Source organism: Hylobates moloch, unplaced genomic scaffold (genome assembly GCF_009828535.3).
Source record: "Hylobates moloch isolate HMO894 unplaced genomic scaffold, HMol_V3 SCAFFOLD_3, whole genome shotgun sequence".
NCBI lineage: Eukaryota > Metazoa > Chordata > Mammalia > Primates > Hylobatidae > Hylobates > Hylobates moloch.
Window position 1 is genome coordinate 24809518 of NW_026652278.1, and position 21360 is coordinate 24830877.

The window sequence follows — 21360 nt, forward strand, 5'->3', positions numbered from 1 at the left end:
CAAGCACTGCCAGTTATAGGGAGTTTCTGCTTTTGCAAAGCTACAAATTATATTGTACAGTTTCTGAAATTATAGCTTCTTCTTTACACTCAGACAAAATTTGCCTTTCTGCAGCCAAGAACTATCATCCCTTTTCAGATTCCCAGAGCATATCAAGCCATAGACAGCTCTATGTCTATATAATGACTACTTATTATAGTCTTCACACATCAACTTCTCTAGATGAATCATTCACCTTTCAAAAGAATTCAGTTTAAAAATGTTAATTTTTTTGTGCATGCACCAATTTTTAACCTCCTTTATTATTTTTGTTGTTCTATGCTGGTTGTTATTTTATTTTATTTTTATTTTATTTTATTTTATTTTATTTTATTTTTGCTATGAGGTTATTTGAGATTCCCAGATCATGATCCTTTGATAGACATTATGGGGCAACAATGTAATACAGAATTAATAGCAGGGACCTTAGCATCAGCTGACCTACATTGGAATCCTGGCTACAAAATGAGGATAGTAATATTAACGTCATAAAATTAGTTGTGCAGGCTAAATGACATATTTTATAATAAGTGTATAGCACCATACTTGATACAAAAGAATTATGTAACTGAGAATAATGAGGCTAAAGATATCAAAATCATATAAAACTATTTTTTTCTTATTATTCTTCTGGTTGGACTACAAGTTCCTAATCAGCCAGAGGTTAATGATCCCTTCAGGGTTTTCTGCAAAGTGAATTGCTTTTAAATTGTAGCTCCTCTATCTTACACTTATGAATTGGAGTTTTTTTTTTTAATTTAAATCTTAAATCTTTCAATTTAGCAATGATAAATTTATTCTACTTGTTTTTTTTAAGTATTGATATTCATTCTCCCTTTTAGCTGGATGCCCTATGTATGATTCTGAGTGTTAAAATTTGTTCTTCCTCTGCTGGAAGTCATCTATATACTGTTAAATGTGCCTTCTATGCCTTCACTCATGAAAAAGAAAAGTTGTTTTGAAAAAGTCCTATAATTCAGCTCTAGACTTCTCATCAAGTTGACACTGGACCTTGAATATCAGGTGAAAAGAACCATGTTTAAGTGTTCTGTGACATTAGAGAATAATACAGCCCAGAAATGCTTGAGGAAACACAAAAAGAGACTATTCATATAGTCAAATATTCAAATAGTCTTTTTTTGCCTGAAGTTCATTGAGGTTTTCTGTTTTCTCTGTTTTACTTGTTTTATTTAGCTCCACCTCTTAAGGATTCCTACCTCATTCCCATAGTCTCCCCACTCAGCCCAGGACTCTTTTTACAGAGCCATAGTAACACCATTTTTATTTTGCACTTTGGAAGTGATGAGATCATTTCACAAGTTAAATCAATAAATAAGCTAAAATACTGTGATTTCTAAAAATGCTTCACTTGTGGAGGAAGTGACTTGAATCCCTCAAAGTTACCGCATAACATTTATGAAAATCTCATGAGATGTACCAAGCACAGTGGAAGACATAGAACTGGTGCTCTATCTCTCATATATATATATGAGAGAGATAAAGTGTTTCACAACGTGCATCTATATTATTATGTTATTATAATTCTGTTTCCCTTGCAGGAAGACCTGAGCACTTAACCACAGAAAGACTTTCTTGGTCATTCCTCTATTAGATTTAAGAACTTTTTTTTTTGCCTTCTTGAGTATTTTTATTCCTTCGAAGAAGATATTTGATCTGGTGTGGTGGCAGCTCACACCTGTAATTCCAAAACTATGAGAGGTCAAGGCAGTATTGCTCAAGACCAGAAGTTTTAGAATAGCCTAGGCAGAATAGTGAGACAGTCTCTGTGAAAAAAACAAACAAACAGCAACAACAACAACAAAAACAATGTAAAACTTAGCTGAGCTTGGTGGCTTGTGCCTATAGTCCCAGCTACCGAGAAAGCTGACAGAGGCAGGAGGATTGCTTGAGCTCAGGAGTTCAAGAATGTAATAGTAAACTATGATCATGCCACTGTACTTCAGGCTGGGTGACAGAGCAAGACCCTATCTCTAAAATAAATACATGAATGCATAAATAAGTATACAGATAAGAAGAAAGAAAAAATATTTACATGTTTTATTCAGTCAAGAATTCTGTGTTCATTGTTTCTAGAAGAAACTATGGTGCATAGGGCAGAGAAAAATGCATTACATTTGACCACAGTTTCTTTCTAAAATTATTTACTATCATTGTAACCACCGATGACACATTTTTATGACACAAAATTCATGAGAAGATTTTAAAGTTGAACATTGTTCCTGCAGATTTAGTAAAGCTTGGTAATTTTCTGATGCTTAATAGCATTTGTAGCCATTCTACTTAAGACTACTTTAAAAACATCAAATAATTTTGTTTAAGTGCCAAAAGAAATGCTGGGAGGATCAAGAACTAATCTCCTCTTCCATGTTATATTACGGTGTAATTTTATGGTTACTCTACTGTTGGAGTTTTGGTATATTGTAATACTGAAGGCAGAACTGAAAGATTAAACCAGGCTGCTCTTAAAAAGAAGATTTAAACCCTTAGGAAAGTTAGAAAGACCCTTTTTAGACTTAGCCACAAGATCTATAGATACTGTTTTTGGAAGAAACTTTAGAGAACATTTGTTCTCGTAGTTTACAAAGTTCTAGTATTAGCTAACTTTTAAAAATATTAATCGGAGGCAGAGTTTCCTGTATATAAAGTCAATGAAAACCAACTGTTATTATTGAAGTTTTAACTTTTCATCTTGGTTGGTTAGTAAAAATAAGAATGCGAAGTCGTTCTTAACATCTTTCAGCCAGACATTTTACTTCTGAGAGTGGGGGAAAAAATACCTGCATTACTTATATCATAGCATTGTCATAAGCATCATAATTAATAATTAATGTGAAAGAGTTTTATAAATTATAAAACAGACTTTCAGCTAAGATAATATCACTACAGGAAAAGATAAACGCTCAAGGTAGTACATGACATGACAAAGTGATGAATGGGGGGTTAGACAAGAAGTACTATAACAATGAAGAGACAGAAACATTCTGTCATTTATCCAGTGACCCTTTTCTGCCTATTCATAGTGTCCCAAAACATTAGGGTATATTGCATTTAAGGAACTTGACATAACACCGATTATGTTTATAGATCATCAGAGATGACAAGATTTTCTGTGAAGGTTTGAGAGTGGTTTCACAGAAAATTTTCTTCATCAATGGGTATATACCCAAAGGATTATAAGTCATTCTATAAAGACACATGCACACGTATGTTTATTTCAGCACTATTTATAATAGCAAAGACTTGGAACCAACCCAAATGCCCATCAATGATAGACTGGATAAAGAAAATACTATGCAGCCATAAACAAGAATGAGTTAATGTCCATTGCAGGGATATAGATGAAGCTGGAAACCATCATTTTCAGCAAACTAACACAGGAACAGAAAACCAAACACCTCATGTTGTCACTCATAAGTGGGAGTTGAACAATGAGAACACATGGACACAGGGAGGGGAACATCACACACTGGGGCCTGTCATAGGGTGGAGGGCAAGGGGAGGGAGAGCATTAGGACAAACACCTAATGCATACAGGGCTTAAAACCTAGATGATGAGTTGATGAGTTCAGCAAACCACAATGGCATATATATACCTATGTAACAAATCTGCACGTTTTACACATGTATCCCAGAACTTAAAGTATAATAAAAAAAAGTTATAACTTTCTTAGTATTCAGAAAGGAGTTTTATGATAAATTTATGATTTTTGCCATTTGTGAGAGATAATAGCAGTGGCATTTGTGCCTTATATTTCCTATCCATGTTATAAATAATCTGACTTCCTTTTACTTTCTCCTCTCACGTCTTTGACTGTAGGTCCTTGGTATTAGGGCTCACACCATCATAGAACAACTGAAATTCTACAGTACCAAAAGATTTATTTGAGGATGGAACTACATGTTCACACTTCTCATTATGCAATATATTTTGGTCTTCTGGGTCTCATTGCTTTAAATTCTGGCAGTCTTCCAACTCAACAGGATCATTTATTTCTTATACTACTGTACTCTTAGAAAAAAAATCAGATGTGAAAGTTTCATGGAAGCTCATTTCTCTTAGGAATTTGCATACTTATTAATATAGTGTTTTAAGTGTCTCTTCTGTTTTTCTGGAGCATTCTGTACATGCATTCAAGTGTTCTTTATAGGGAAAAGAAAGATCATACTGGACCATACCTAAAAGGACCTAAAGTTCCTCCTCTGTACCTTGATCTGATGATTTCAAACATGGTTTGGCTGATTAGGGAATAATTGCACCTAAAAGTCAAAGGATAAGAGGTGAAGTGATCAACTTCACAGGTTCCCCATGGCTTGAGGAGAAAACCAGTGTGCCCTAATGGGGACATTGTTGGCTCCCAATATCAGGTTTCTCTATCCTGGTGCAAAGTCAAGGGCTGCTAAGACATACAGAAGTGTTCTGCTACCCATATCAGTAGTTGTAATTATACCAAAGAGGAGATGATAGTCACAGCAGCTCCATGAATAAATCCTGCTGTATAACTTCAATGGCTCATGTACACACTGACCATAAGTCTATCTTTGGAATCAGCAGTAAACAGCAGTTTTGCTTTATGGAATAAGCAAAATGATTTGAATAGGTATAAAATTCTTTATGATGCATGGATTAATGAAAGTATAAAATCATTGTAATATTATATAAGAAATTGCTATGGCTAAAACATAAAAAATTTCTGTCTCAAGTTCAAAAGCTCTAAAACTGCAAATTCATCAAAAATGTACAAACAAAAACATATAAATTTATAGCCTATTATGAAATACCTTCGGATCTCAATATTTATCTTGTTTCTGCTTTGTTCTCATGTTTTCAGCCTGCTCCTCAACAAAGTAGGTATCTCATACTCTAATTCATGTTTTGCCTTTTTAGATCCAGACTATTCTCTTATTGCTTTCCTGGGCATCTGTGTAGTTGACTTTATCTCACAGATTTGAAAGATGCTTTTCAGAGCCAGGGTTGGTAAGTTGCCATACATTATAGACTAGGGAAAGGTATGTGTATGCATGATCTCAGGGAAATGATAACTGGGTGAGTCCCTGGAAACAGTAGACTAAGCCAGACCTTGCTCGGTACTTCATTTATTAGATGGAGCGGAGATGTCAAGGGGGGTAAGAATGCTTTAGTTATCTGGGTAATAATGTTAACCCTATATCCAATGGTCCTGAATATCTAGGTATTCCCATGTGCCTGTATATAGTCACCAGAGTAAATGCCCAAAAGACTAAATGCCTTTGTGGAAGGTCTGGAGAAATCATTAATCTGTATGCTTCATAGACTATTGGAAGATTATTCCTTCTGAAAATCCAGCCACCTCTTAGTTGATGATGTTTTGGGTTTGAAAACTAAAAAAGAAATTAAGATTGTTCACTGGGGTAACCACTCTCAGCCTCTTCCTTGTCTATTCATGTCTTCTGCTGCTGGTAAAGTTGAAGAGTACTCTTGTCAACTGCCAATCTATTTTGCCCAACGAATGTCATGTGTTATTAAGCATCTCCATAACTTTCTCTAGGTTAGGCTCCATTGGCTTCCAACCCAAATTTGGTGGTCCTATGATAGTTATGACTCTCTGGACTTTCATGGTTAAGTGGCATCACCTTCATTTTACTATTCTGGCATCTTATCATCCCTATTGCTATCAGAGAGATGAGTTTCGCAACAACCTACATCATTGTCTTTCCTGGCATACACAGGGGAGCCTCCACTCTTCAAGGATGCTGGTGTCCCTCTCACTCAATTTCTTATGGTCTTAGTAAATAGTATATTGTCTGGGCTTTACCCTAGAAGCTATGCTATTAGAAATAGTTTATCCGTTTCAACCTACCCAGTTTCCCAAGCCTTTGTTTCCTTCCTTCTCTAACTGACACCAAAAGTATAACATTACAACATTACTCTGCCTGGGCTGTTGTATTTTCTATGCTTCTAAAATCCATTCTGTTAGTGAGTACATATTACTTACTGGGGGCCTTTCCAGGATGTTAAAACTTAAATCTAGGAGAGGTGTTCCCAATTTAGTATATACTTCCTTATTTAAGTTTATGTTTCAGCCTCCTTGATCAAGCCCCCTCATAATACAGACACAGTGTACTCCTCTGGTACAAGAACATGCCAGGGCACACTTAGCTCTGTTGTTCAGTTCAGTGTATCCCCTGCTGGAGTATGCTGTGACTTTGGTCTGTCATGCCTATCTTTTTTTTGTTGTTGGATTATTTAGAGCAATCCAGTTACACATGCAACACCCCCCTACCCCCACCAAACTCCCCTGGCTAGGACTAACTGTGTATAAGAAGACACTGGTCTGAGTGCAGTGGTTCACATCTGTAATCCCAGAACCAGCCTGTGCAATATAGTTAGACTTCATCTCTACAAAAAATAAAAAAGTAGCCGAGCATGGTGGCATGCACCTATTGTCCCAGCTCCTCAGGGGGGTGAGGCAGGATGATGGCCTGAGCCCAGAAGATCGAGGCTGCAGTGAGCCATGATGGCACCACTGTATGACAGACTGGATGACAGAGTGAGCGAGACTCTGTCTTTAGAATTAAAAATTAAAAATAAAAAGACACTGGCCCTGTGGTTTCAGACCCTTGGAGCAGTAGTCAGGATAAAATGAGGCTTGATCCTGATTTCTTAAATTCATCTTAATGCTGGTCATCATCTTGATTTTATTACTCTAATTATAGACCTAGTGGCCAGGAGTGGAGGTTGGAGTGGGTCCTGAGGGGACAAAAGTTGTCTTGTGGGAAGCCTCTGTTTTGTCTTCCAGAAGAGTAGGAATGCTGGCTTTTTGAAAAGAAAGGTGTGCCATTTCTTCAGGTTCAAAAGTATTCAGAAGAATCTGCAAAATCCAAATCTTTAAGGTCATCTCCCCACATATTCCCATCCTATGTATCTGGATCCCAGGTTATTTCCAACCAAATCCCTGAATACAGTATACCCACTTGTTCTGGTTGAATTTTAGCTGTCATTGAAGTTCAGCCATGAAATTAGGGCCTGAATTTGGTCCTTTTCTTTCTTTGCCCATGCAATACAGGAGATGAGAACTTCTTTAACTCCAGCCAAAGAAGACTTCTGGCTGTTAGTTCCTAGATTGTTCACTTTCTTTCTGTAGACCATTAATATTGCTTAGCAAGAGTCATCCAAGTTCATTATGTCTACCATTTCTTCCATACATGTCAAATATCTGGGACACTGAGCCCACCAGTGTGACCTCCTTCTTCAGTATACCAGTTCAATACATCAAGTCACCATTCATAAAAATTGTAACAATTAATCTTCTACTTTGTTGCTTGAGCTGTCTGTGCTTCATCTACTCCCAGTGGTGGCATTTGATTACCAGAGTAGGCACTAATCTACAGTGAAATCCTATTGTTTTTGCCTGTTTTCTCAGGCAACAAGTTGAATTAGTATTGAGGTTGTGTTCTCCAGAACACATGTTCTTCAGAGGCACATGCTGAGATGGACTTTGGGGTGCCAGGTATTTTTAAAGAATGATAACTATGAAAAGAAGAGAGAGAGTCAAATTGATAACAGGAAAAAATTAAGCTACAATTCAGGTTCTTACATCTCTTTCCATTTGGCAAGGATTTTTTTTTCTATTTTTTTATTTTTTATTTTTATTTTTTTTATTTTTATTTTTATTATACTTTAGGTTTTAGGGTACATGTGCACAATGTGCAGGTTTGTTACATATGTATCCATGTGCCATGTTGATTTCCTGCACCCATTAACTCGTCATTTAGCATTAGGTATATCTCCTAATGCTGTCCCTCCCCCCTCCCCCCACCCCACAACAGTCCCTGGAGTGTGATGTTCCCCTTCCTGTGTCCATGAGTTCTCATTGTTCAATTCCCACCTATGAGTGAGAACATGCGGTGTTTGGTTTTTTGTCCTTGCGATAGTCTACTGAGAATGATGTTTTCCAGTTTCATCCATGTCCCTACAAAGGACACGAATTCATCATTTTTTATGGCTGCATAGTATTCCATGGTGTATATGTGCCACATTTTCTTAATCCAGTCTATTGTTGTTGGACATTTGGGTTGGTTCCAACTCTTTGCTATTGTGAATAGTGCCGATCTAGAACTAGAAATACCATTTGACCCAGCCATCCCATTACTGGGTATATACCCAAAGGACTATAAATCATGCTGCTATAAAGACACATGCACATGTATGTTTATTGTGGCAAGGATTTTTTTGATCAAATATTGCTGAGAAGAGTTGTCCCACGTTGGGTCACATGGCTTGGCATTTATATCCTGCCTTGCCCGGTCATCAGAGAAGCACTTCCCTGATAAGGGAGTGTCAAGTGACTCTTAGCAGCTAGAGAGGGCTCTGAAGGAGCTGAAAGGCTGGAGGCTGCTTACTGATCTTGCAACTGTGCTGTATGCTGCTCTTTGAGGGGATTCCAGAGGGTGGGTTCATTTCTATGTTTCCTACAGCAGCTTGTCTCTTCCTCAAAGTTATAAGTTCTGAAATGTAGAGACAGTGACTTCCTCTTCCTTAAGTGTGAATGCTGGCCTAAAGCTTTAAAATAATGTTGAATGAAATAATTAATTTTTAAAAAAAGAATGAATAAAAATGTTGATGGTGTCTGTGGTGATGTGATGGTAATGATGACAATGAGTATAATCCTGATGATCTGTTTATTGAGCTTGTACTACGTCCTTTAGTAACTAGAACCATTCCTGAAACATAATAGGTGCTCCACAAATACTTTGAAAAAATCAGAGAATGAACGAGTATATAAGTAACCTGACAGACATTTTACAAATATGATTGTCTTTAATCCTTGCAAAATTAAACAGTTTTTCTTATTTTACAAATGAAGCTAGTAGAGGTAAAAAAAATTATCTGAGATTGCACAGCAACACGTTGGAGAGACAAGATTTGAATGCAGGTCTGACTTCAAAGATTCTGTTATTGAATACTGTCCTGGGCAGTTTATCAGTCGGCAGAATGTGGGGAGGGATGATAGAAACCACTGACAGAGAATGGACTTCAGGGATGGGGCTTCAGCTCCCGAGAGACAGATGAGAACACAGATGAGAACTACGTTCTCTCTGGGAGACTTAAGTTGTCATGCAAGAATTCTGTTACAGAAACTAGAGTATGGGACAACGTCTTGGTAACAGGAAACAAAGAATAGTATTGCAACCAGAATGTTAGCTGAGGTACATAAATAAGCCTGATTTGGTGCTACTTGGTGTTGTTTGGTGGTGTTTTATGACCTCTGGAAAGACATTTCAAGATCATAAAACTTTTTTGCTCAGCCAGAGATTTGAATGGGCTATGAGATTGATCTGGACTATAATTGTGAGTGAAGGATGCATATCCCCTAGATTCAGAGACTGAAAGAATACCTGAGAAGTTGTCTTACTTTCCAAGTATGAAACCTTCCTTCCCAGCTCTGTCTTGCTGTCATGCACTCTTCACATAAAGAGCCACATGAACAGGGACTAGGTCAGTGCCTGTTGCCTTTCACTTGGATTGTGTGTATCTGAAGCATGGGTAAAATGACTTTCAGCTTGAAAGTGTGGTATGTCTCCTATTACAGGTGACATAATATTTTAAAATCTTTTAAAATTAGATGTTTAAAATTCTATTTACAGCAACTGAACTGTCTTCCAGGGAAGCAGCCTCTTATTTACAGAAATTAAACAAGCATCTGTCAGACGTCCATTGTTATTGCATGAAGTTCTTACCAGGTCTATTCTGTTGGGAAGGGTGATTTATTTATTCTACTGAGGGAGGTTTTTATCCATGATATGGAAGAAGAGTAGTGCCTTCTGTAAAGTAGAGAAGTTGGAGATTAAAAAACTTGAATTTAGCAAAGGTCAGTTTTCAAACTTCAGGTTATCAGGTTTGTTTTGGAGGAAGAGGAAAATCTGAGTTGTTGAGAAAAAGTGGAAGTTCAAATATTTAATTCATTAACTTGAGGCATTAGAATGTGGGGCTGTGAAACTTAATCCTGAGAGGAAGCCATTGGAAATCAGGGAAACTCAGAGATTCTGGGGGAAGGTGATAAGGATAGAATGTAGATATTCTGGCAAACAAAGTAAATAATTTTAAGCAGTTGAGAAGAAAAGGGTTTTCTAACCTCGTACTGTACAGTAAACTCTGTACTTTTTAAATAGATGCTGCACACTTAAATGAGAACATGAAGGGAAAAACATTCCCTCCAGGGTTCAGGTATTGACAGAATGAGGTCCCAAAATCTCCTAAAGCTGATAAGCAACTTCAGCAAAGTTGCAGGATAGAAAATCAATGTGGAAAAATCACAAGCATTCCTATACATCAAAAATAGACAAACAGAGAGAGAGCCTAATCATGAGTGAACTCCCATCCACAATTGCTACAAAGAGAATAAAATACCTAAGAATACAACCTAAAAGGGATGCGAAGGACCTCTTTCAGGAGAACGACAAACCACTGCTCAAGGAAATAAGGGAGGGCACAAATAAATGGAAAAACATTCCATGCTCATGGATAGAATGAATCAGTATCATGAAAATGGCCATACTGCCCAAAGTAATTTATAGATTCAATGCTATCCCTATCAAGCTACCATTGACTTTCTTTACAGAATTAGAAAAGCTACTTCAAATTTCATATGGAATCAAAAAAGAGCCCATATAGCCAAGAAAATCCTAAGCAAAAAGAGCAAAGCTGGAGGCATCATGCTACCTGACTTTAAACTACACTATAAGGCTACGGTAACCAAAACAGCATGGTACTGGTACTAAAACAGATATATAGACCAATGGAACAGAACAGAGGCCTCAGAAATAACACCACACATCTACAACCATCTGATCTTTGACAAACCTGACAAAAACAAGCAATGGGGAAAGGATTCCCTATTTAATAAATGGTGTTGGGAAAACTGGCTAGCCATGTGCAGAAAGCAGAAACTGGACCCATTCCTTATACCTTATACAAAATTAACTCATGATGGATTAAAGACTTAAACATAAGACCTAAAAACTGTAAACACCCTACAAGATAACCTAGGCTATTACACCATTCAGCACATAGGCATGAGCAAAGGCTTGATGACTAAAACACCAAAAGCAATGGCAACAAAAGCCAAAATTGACAAATGGGATCTAATTAAAATAAAGAGCTCTGCACAGCAAAATAAATTATCATCAGAGTGAGCAGGCAACCTACAGAATGGGAGAAAAATTCTGTAATCTATCCATCTGACAAAGGGCTAATATCTAGAATCTAAGAATCTACAAGGAACTTACATTTACAAGAAAAAAACAAACAACCCCATCAACATGTGGATGAAGAATATGAACAGACACTTCTCAAAAGAAGACATTTATGCAGCCAACAAACATATGGAAAAAAGCTCATCATCACTGGTCATCAGAGAACTGCAAATCAAAACCACAATGAGATACCATCTCATGCCAGTTAGAATAGTGATTATTAAAAAGTCAGGAAACAACAGATGCTGGAGAGGATGTGGAGAAGTAGGAATGCTTTTACACTGTTGGTGGGAGTGTAAATTAGTTCAACCATTGTGGAAGACAGTGTGGCAATTCCTCAAGGATCTAGAACCAGAAATACCATTTGACCCAGCAATCCCATTACTGGGTATATACCCAGATAATTATATATCATTCTACAGTAAAGACACATGAACATGTATGTTCATTGCAGCACTATTCACAATAGCAAAGACTTGGAACCAACCCAAATGTTCATCAATGATAGACTGGATAAAGAAAATGTGGCACATATACACCAATAATACTATGCAGCCATAAAAAGATGAGTTCATGTGCTTTGCAGAGACATGGATGAAGCTGGAAACCATCATTCTCAGCCAACTAACACAGGAACAGAAAACCAAACACCGCATGTTCTCACTCATAAGTGGGAGCTGAACAATGAGAACACATGGACATGGGGGAAACATCACACACCAGGGTCTGTTGAGGGTGAGGGGCAAGGGGTGGGATAGCATTAGGAGAAATACCTAATGTAGATGATGGGTTGATGGGTGCAGCAAACCACCATGGCATATGTATACCTATGTAACAAACCTGCACGTTCTGCACATGTATGCCAGAACTTAAAGTATAATAAAAAAAGAAGTCCATAAATTCTTGTTAGAAGTATGGATATATTCAGTTACGGAAATCTAATGCAAACTGGTTAAAGCAAAAAATAAATTTATTGACTCTTCAAATTAAAAAATTTAGGACAAGGATGAACTCAAGTGATGTCATGATTGAAACAGCTTCTCTCTGTCTTTCTGCTCTGCATTCTGTTTTGGCTTCATTATAAAGCTGGCTTCCATTTTACAGTGGCCTCTGCAGCTTAAAGTTTACATCTTATTCTTCTTAAGCCAGCAAAATAGATTACCTGTTTCTCAGTGGTTCTAATAAAGGTCTGTGAACTAATCCCATGAACTCAGGATGTCTTGACTTGGGTCACATGTCTGCTCCTCAGCCAATCAGATGTGATGCTCTGATTGGCTATTCCTGCTTTACATGTCAATTCTTGAAGCTGATAATGGGGCAACATCTATCTGTCTTATCTCTCTATTTCAACATGATTTGAGAGTGAGAGATGGGCTGTTAGCAGTAGAAAAGCAGGGAGATATTACCAGAAAAGGAGGTAGTGAGTAGGGGGTGGATATTTGTCAAACCAGAACAGTTATTCAATCTATGCTTTAATCCTCTTGACTTTAGTTGCCAGAAACCTCTGCAAAAAGAAGACACAAAAAAATGGAAATACATCCCATGTTCACAGAATGAAAGAATTAATATTTTAAATGACCATACTACCCAAAGTGATCTACAGCTTCAATGTAATTATTATCAAAATACCAATGACATTCTCCACAAAAATAGAAAATCAATTCCAAAATTTGTATGGAACTGAGGTAGGAGGCAGACAGGACTCTTCCAGATCAGATTGAAGGCAGGCTGAGACTGGGAAGGGGCACTGAAAGCACCTCCAGTTGCTCTCACTGACCATCACCATAAGACACTCTCAGCAGCATAGTTCACCAATGACATGGCAATGCTCTGAAGTTATTGATTCTTTCGCCGTAGCAACACCTGAAAGTTACAACTCATTGTCTAGCTTTTTATGAATATCCCACCACTTAATTAGCATGTCATTAAAAGTGGGCATAAATATGACTGCAAACTGCCGATAGGCACACTGCCTATCGAGTAGCCCTGCTCTGCAAGGAGCAGTCACAGAGCTGTAACATTGCTGCTGCCTCAATAAAGCTACATTCTTCTTCCACCAGCTCACTCTTGAATTCTTTCCTGAGTGAAGCCAAGAAGCTTCTCTGCATTTGAACCACAAAAGATCCCAAACAGTCAAAGAAATCTTGAGCACAAAGAACAAAACTGGAGCTATCACCCTATGTGACCTTATAATACAAATCTATAGTCACCAAAGTAGCACAAGAGTAAAAAATAGACAAATATAGACCAATCGAATATAAGAGAGAGCCCAGAAATCCACACATTTACTGTGAGCTGATTTTTGACAAATATGCCAAGAACACACAAGTGAGAAAGAAGAGTCTCCTCAATAAATGGCATTAAGAAAGCTTGATATTCACATACAGAATAATGAAATTAGATCCTTATCTCTCACCATATACAAAAACTAACCCAAAATGAATTAAAATACTTAAATGTGAGATCCAAAACTCCAAAACTAATAGAAAAAAAATCCAGAAATGACATAAGTCTGGGCAAGGATTTTTTTTTTTTTTGATAAGACCCCAAAGTAAAGGTAACAAAAGCAAAAATAGACAAATGGGATTATGTTAAACTAAAAAGCTTCTGCACAGCAAAAGGAAACAATCGACAAAACCAAAAGACAACCAACAGTATTAGAGAAAATATTTATAAATGATACATCTGACAAGGGGTTAATTTCTAAATTATGTAAAGAACTCAAATGACTCAATGACAAGTAACATAATTTTTTAAATGGGAAAGCCCTGAGCAGACATTTCTCAAAAGAAGACATACAAATGGCCAAGAAGTACATGAAAAAATGTTCAACATTACCAGTCATCAGGGAAATGCAAATCAAAACCACAATGAGATATCATCTCGCCCCAGTTAGAATGGCCATTATAAAAAAGACAAAAGATAACAAGTGCTGATGAGGATGTGGAGAAAAGAGAATGCGTATACACTGCTGGTGGGAATGTAAATTAGTGCAGCCATTATGAAGAACAGTACGGTGGTTCCTCAAAAAATTAAAAATAGAACTACCCATATGTTTCAGCAATTTCACTACTGGGCATATATCCAAAGGAATTGAAATCAGAATGTAGAAGAGATATCTGCACTTCCGAATTTATTGTAACACTATGCACAATAGCCAAGATATGGAATCAACCTACATGTGCATCGGTAGGTGAATTGGTAAAGAAAATGTGGTCTGTATGCACAATGGAATACTCCTCAGCCATAAAAAGAATAAAATCCTGCCATTTGTGACAACATGGATGAACCTGGAGGACATTATGCTAAGTTAAATAAGCCAGGCACAGAAGGACAAATAGTGTATGATCTCCCTCAAACATGTAATCTAAAAAAGTTGACCAAATAGAAGTAGAGAGGAGAAAGATGGTTGCTACTTAGGCTGGGGTGGCTAACAGAGAAAAGGGTGATGTTGGGCAAAAGATATGTAATGAAAGTTACATACGAAAAATAAATTTCAAGAGATCTATTGTATAGCAGGATGACTAAAGCTTACTATGATATATCGTATTCTTGCAAAATGTAGAGCAAATGTTATGTGCTCTTACCACAGAAATGATAACTATGGGAGGTAATGTATTTGTTAATTAGCTAGACTGAACCATTCCATGACATATAAGTGCATTAAAATATGATGTTGTATATGATAAAAACATACAACATTATCTGTTGATTTATGAAAAATAAGAAAAGGAAGATTGTGAGGTTGTGTTTTCCTCCTTCCCAGCCCTTTGCCTCAAAACCACATGCAAAGCCCTCCTGCTTGGTCTCACACTTCATTTACCCTGCTCTCCCAGCAAATACACATCTCTTTACAAACACTCCATTAGTTTTGGTGTTTGCCTCAGAGCTGTGATTTGTAGGAAGTGTTTCTTTAAGGTTCGCTGATGTCTCCCCTGAGTGCTGTCTATGGGCTCTTTTTATTCCTCCCCTCTCCTGGGACCGTCACTCTTGGGACTACACTGGCTTCATCAATATTTATTAGCACTGCTTGACAGTCTGTGTGTGTGCATTCAAGCAGTGAGGGAGACCACCAGAGGTCATCAGAATCTTGCTGATGTGTTGTGTCAAGTACTAGGGAGTCTATATATAATAAGAAAGAGAGGGACAGGAAGTGGCAATCTAAATGCCCAGTTTATCATGGAATTAACAGAAGAGAACAAATACATGGTGCTAGATTTACCTAAGCAAGAGAAAGGGGATGGGCTGTTGAATTTGTCCAGGAGTCTTTTCTATCTAAGTAGCAGAATATTCAGTTTTGGAGACTGATCTATTCAAGATCTTCTGCAATCCTTTTAGCTCGTGTAAAGAGAGTATTTAGTGTCCATTCTGCAGATCACCAGCTGCACAAGGGAATCCTCTCTTTTGCAAACTTGATAGGACCAGGCCTTCACCACTGATTCATGACATCAGAACTATCCTGTCATCATGGCATTATGCATTAATTCTGTCTCAGATATGTTATTAGAGATTAAGTGTGATGCAGTGCTGAGTGTGCAGTGACAGGCTCAACTCTTATGGGGCAAGTAAACTTTAAAGTTTCAGACTAAATCCTTACCAGTCATTTTTTAAGGGAAAGTGACTTCTCTTTTGTGAGAGAAATGGAGGAAGAAAGCATATTTGGCTCCGGACAAAACGAGTTCTGCCGGGGAAAGAGTCCTCAGAATGCATGACTTATTGACAAAGATGTCTATAGTATAATTGCATGTGACATTCCCTGCCTATATGGAATGTGTACTGACCCTCTCACCATACGTTCAGTGCTGCATCACCTCTAATCTATAATGGCATACTTGAGACAGAATAATGCATGATGCTACGATGACAGAATAGTTCTGATGTCATGAATCCGGTGGTGAAGGCCCAGTCCCATCAAGAGTTTATGAGAGGAGAGAGGATTCCCTTGTACAACTGGTGAGCTGCAGGGTGGACACTAAGTGCTCTCTTTTAGTCTCCTGGTCTGTGTGAACGTTCACAGCCCCAAAAAGAATTCCAAAAGAGAAAATATGACCTTAGAAACTTCTCTAGCTCATGGTGGCCATAGAAATTGTAATAATTCTTCCAAGGCAGGCAAATCCAGTCTTCACAACAGAAGCGTTACTTTCTCCTGCCTGACATGTCTGCGTATATATATATGTGTGTGTGTGTATGTGTATGTGTGTATATGTATATAGATATACATACATATATTTTAGAGAGTTGTTTTTTAAGTTTTTATTTTTAATTGAAAAAATAATGATTGTGTATATTGATGGGGTATAATGGGATGTTTTGCTGTAGGTATACACTGTTGAATGATTATATCAAGCAAATTAACATACCCATCACCTCAAATACTTATCTTTTTTTATACCAAGAACATTTAAAATCTATTATTTTAGCAATTTTGAAATATGCAATATATTATTATGAACTATGGTGACCGTACTGTGCAACAGATCTTGAAAATGTATTCCTTCTGCCTAACTGAAATTTTGTAGCCTTTGTTCAACATCTTTCCATTCTCTACCTTCCCCTCTGCCAGTCTTCAGCAACCACCATTCTCCACTCCACTTCTATAAATTCAATTTTTTCAGATTCCACATATAGTGAGATTATATGGTATTTATCACTCTATGCCTGGCATATTTCACTAAGCATAATGTCCTCCAGGTTCATCCATGTTGTCACAAAAAACAAAATTTCTTTCTTTTTTAAGGCTAAGTAATAATCGTGTGTGTGTGTGTGTGTGTGTGTGTGTGTGTGTGTGTGTAATAATTGTCTTTATCCATTTGTCTGTTAATAGATGCTTAGGTTGATTTCATATCTTGACTATTGTGCATAGTGCTGCAATGAATATGGGATGCAGATATCTCCTCGATATACTGTTTTCATTTCTGTTGAGTGTATACCCAGAAGTGGGATTGCTAGATCATATGGAAGTTCTGTTCTAGGTTTCTGAGGAGCTTCCATACCATTCTTCATGATGACTATTAACTTACATTTCCACCAACAGTGTACAAGGGTTCTCTTTTCTCTATATCCTCATCAACACTTATTGTTTATCTTTTTGATAATAGCCACCCTAGCAGGCATGAGGTAATATTTCATTATGATTTTAATTTGTGTTTTCTTGCTGATTAGCCGTGTTGAACATTTTAATATTAACTTTCATATACACATACTTAGTCTTAATAAGTTATTAGAAGTATTACCTTACTTTTTCCTCCAGCTAATATACTAGGCAACACACACAAAATGTTTGTAATCCTTAAGTGTCCACATACCATAATCAGTATGCCTTGTATTGCATGCATAAGCTGAGTAGGAGGATGGAGGGAGTGGATGGGTTTACTATCTGGTAGGAAAACAAAGATGCTCTCCCATACAATGTTAGTAAATAACATGAGATGGCCTATTATTAAATACAAAGTTGGGTGATATAGACTGTTGTATGAAATTATGCAGAGACATGGATCTGTTATGAGAAGCCTGGCAGGATATAGACGGGTTTCCTGGCAAAAAAACAAACAAATAAAACAACAACAACAAAACAGCATAAGAAAAGGCAATAATGTGGGAAAAGCAGTGAACAACATGGTAACTTTTCCTATTAGAGTTATATATCATATAATAATGTTAGGAGAATGGGATTGGAACTAAAGAATTTATCATGGGAGAAAGGTAGAGACTTTTTTGGAGAAATTGAAATAGGCTTTTCTTGTGTGGGATCATAAATTTTAAGGTCAATTCAGGGCTGAAGTTCCTGGGACTGAGCTTGATACCACCAGAAGGGTAAGATTCAGAGATAGACAGAAACTCCGTGTCTCCAGAGATATGCTTTAGATTTACTTTTATTTGATGTTCGTAAATTTACAAATAGTTTGAATTAGACTTCGTCTAGTCGCTGGTAACAAGGTTAAGATTGGCTAATTAAAGGAATGGAAGGGACACAAAAGGATTGAAGAGTAGGAACTCTCCAGGAGAGGGTCTGAGGGAATTATTGAGAAGGAATTACCCTAATTTTATCACATGTATAGAGAAGAAGCTCCTTTGATTTTAATTACTCACTTGGTGAAATATTTTGTTTTTGTCTCCATTAATGAGACCCTGCAAAACCCTAGCCTAGCTGATTAAATTTTGAGATTGTCAAGTAAAAGTAGGAAAAGGCTAATATTTAGTATTTAACATCCAAGACCAGTATTGTTTCACTTTATTTTATTTTAAAAATTACAGTTTTGTAGATACTGTGAGAAGCATATTTTTCAATAACCAGCCATTATTTATTTAATCTAACTGGCTGTGATATAATTTATCTCGTGAGTTGTTTCACCAACTGCTGCTTTTAGGATAGACCCTGCTTGTATTGTCTAATGCTCTCATCTCTCCTATCCCTTCATCAGTTAGCCATCAGTCTGCCTTTGACTTCTCTGTGTGTGTGTGTCTCTCTCCCCTCCTGTTACTTCCATGAAAGGGAGAGGGAGGAAGAGCAAGGGCAAGAGCGAGAGCGGGAGTGAGAACGAAAGTGAGAGAGGAGGCTGGGCGCGATGACTCACGCCTGTAATCCCAGCACTTTGGAGGCCGAGGCCGGTGGGTCACTTCAGGTCAGGAGTTCGAGACCAGCCCTGACCAACATGGTGAAACCAGGTCTCTACTAAAAAATACAAAAATTAGCTGGGTGTGGTGGCACATGTCTGTAATCCCAGCTACTCGGGAGGCTGAGGCAGGATAATTGCACGAACCCAAGAGGTGGAGGCTGCAGCAGTGAGCTGAGAATGCACCACTGCACTCCAGCCTAGGCAACAGAGTGAGACTCTGTCTCAAAAAAAAACAAAAACAAAAACAAAAACAAAAAAGTGAGAGAGGGAGAGAGAGAAAATAAATGTTAATGTAAACTGGGCAAATTATTGATTGATAGGTAACCTGCAAGTTATTTTCTTAAGGGAATATTATGATATTTATGTTGTTTTGTATCCAGTAAATGACACAGTTTTCTTTCTTTATTCTGCGTATAAAGAGAAAGCAAGCAGAGATTTGCTTGGCATCCCATCTTAAGTGAAAGTAAACTTTGCTATGAAGCTCTGGTTTCTCACAGCTGTACCATATTCTACTAAAACTGAAGTAATAGGTGAAAGAGGGATAAATGTGCGTATATAATTAGAACGATCCTTTATCATCCTGAACGATTCTGTGTGCTGAAAAGGCAGTGATAAAATAAGGGCCTCAGCAGACATCAAAAACATAAATAAGCTTCCTAATAACAGTACGCTAGGATTAACCCCAGGACGTCTGCGTAAGTTTCTTGTCCCAGAAATATTATGGAAAATACTCACGTGAGGAGGAGATTGGAAGAACAATATTAGTATCCTTTTAAAAGAGGCAGGTCTTCCGTCAAGTCTCCTCAGAAATATAGAGTAATTTGAAGGGAGCTACGGACACTATGAAAACATGCACAGACTGGATCTCAAGGAAAGCTTCAGACTGGCCTGGTTTGGACGGAGAGTCTGGAGTGGTGCAGACACGAGGAAGGTGACTCCATGGAACGACTCTTTGTGTGGGATAATAAAGGGGCCAGTAGAATATAAAGGGCGGGAACTTGATAAAGGACACTGTTAGCTGCACGTTAAAGTGCAAGCTGGCATTCTTGTTATTCCTTTTTCTCTCCCCAGTTGCACAAAGGAACCCTTCAGTTATTCTGAGCCAGGAACTAGAATCTGAATATATCTCTATTCCTGATAGGAAAAGGACTTAGAAGATGCTTGAAGAACTATTAGCCATTTTTTTTGTTGTTGTGCTTATTTTCCTGCCTATCTTCACTCTGTTTCTTTTATAAAATTTACCTCCCTCCCTGATCTGTGATTCAGAGGAATAGCATCAGAATGAGTTTCCACGGGAGTAGTATCATCAGCTTCCTCTCATTTGCTCACATCACGTACTCTATGTGCTGGGCAGGGATCTAAGATGTGGGCCGGGTTGATAAAGAGTGTTGATGATGCCATGAACATGAAGAAGAATGGTGGCATTGGCTGTGCTGTCCATTTTCCAACCCTGCCTCTTTAAAAATATGCCTAAGGACAAACATGATTTAAAAACCTATTGTAGATCTCATATGTCATGGAGCCTAATGCGAGGGATCTGGAACTTACAACCAGGCTAGCCTTAAATCACAGGGACTACAGCTGATGACATACTTAAGGGAATCTGTTCGGATGCCTTTGAAAATCCTCAGTCTCGGTAACAGTGCTTAACATTTATTAAGCATTTATAAACAGGTACTGTTCTGAGTTGTTTATATGTATTATCTTTTTAAAAAATCTTCAGAGCAGCCTTAGGAACTAGGTGCTTTATAAGTCAGGAAACAGGCTTAAAGAAATGAAGTAATTGTTCTTGGTTACAAAACATCCCTAAATCCTTTGCTGTTCTATAATGTCCCTAATTGAGATAAAGATGCAAAATAGCCAGGTAGGGACAGTTACCAGTTCATAAACTGCTCTTTCATACTCCTGAGTACTGATACTAACATATTCAAATACTGACTTCGCATTTTGCATACACTGTCTCATTTAATCTCCGCAATGATTCTATTTGGTAGCTGCTGTTGATATTCTTAAACAGTGACTGGTAGGTTCAATGGCAGATAAAACTGAATTTACACACACCAAGGGACAATTGTTGCAATTATCTTTCATAATCACATTTAGAAGATCACCTTTTTGAGAACACAAAACAAGTAGGCAAGACATTGAAGGCCCATGTTCATTTCTGATAATGGAACCATCCAGTAAACTGTGCTATCATGTTGGTATAGAGGTAAACATTTTGTAAATGTCATTTGTCTTTATAATTATAATGTATGATTTCATTTCTCTTTTGCCAGTTTTTTTAATGTTATTCTAAGGGCCAAAATCAGAAATGGAAATTAGAATATGAGCCAGGAGGAGATCTTCCATCAGCTACGTCTCCACTCACTCACATAAATTTTCTCTTGAGAATCTAGCTCAAGTTGATTTATTTTTATTAGAACTTTAAATCACCATTTCTGTTTTTGCC